Below are 317 nucleotides of genomic sequence, written 5' to 3'. Positions count from 1 at the left end.
ATAAATTTTATGTTAATATTATGCGTGAAGATTTGGGAAAATCGCGGGGAACGAAAAAAATTTTATTTCTTTTCAGAATGAAAAAAAAAAAACATTGAAGTATGAATTTTGGGGGGATGGGTAAAAAATCATTGATAATCGTATGGATATTTAAAAAAAAATTTCTAAAAGGTTAAATATGTAAAAGGGAAAAACCCCCGGGAAAGAGACAGAAGGAAAAAAAAAAAACTGGCTGAAAAATTTTGACGAAATCTTTCCCCACGAAAGCCCCAGATTTCAAAAAGAAAAAAACCCTAGATTTTATATATTAGAAGCAG

This window comes from Penaeus monodon, chromosome 20, assembly GCF_015228065.2.
Source record: "Penaeus monodon isolate SGIC_2016 chromosome 20, NSTDA_Pmon_1, whole genome shotgun sequence".
Lineage (NCBI taxonomy): Eukaryota > Metazoa > Arthropoda > Malacostraca > Decapoda > Penaeidae > Penaeus > Penaeus monodon.
Note: the sequence above shows the minus strand (reverse complement) of the source record.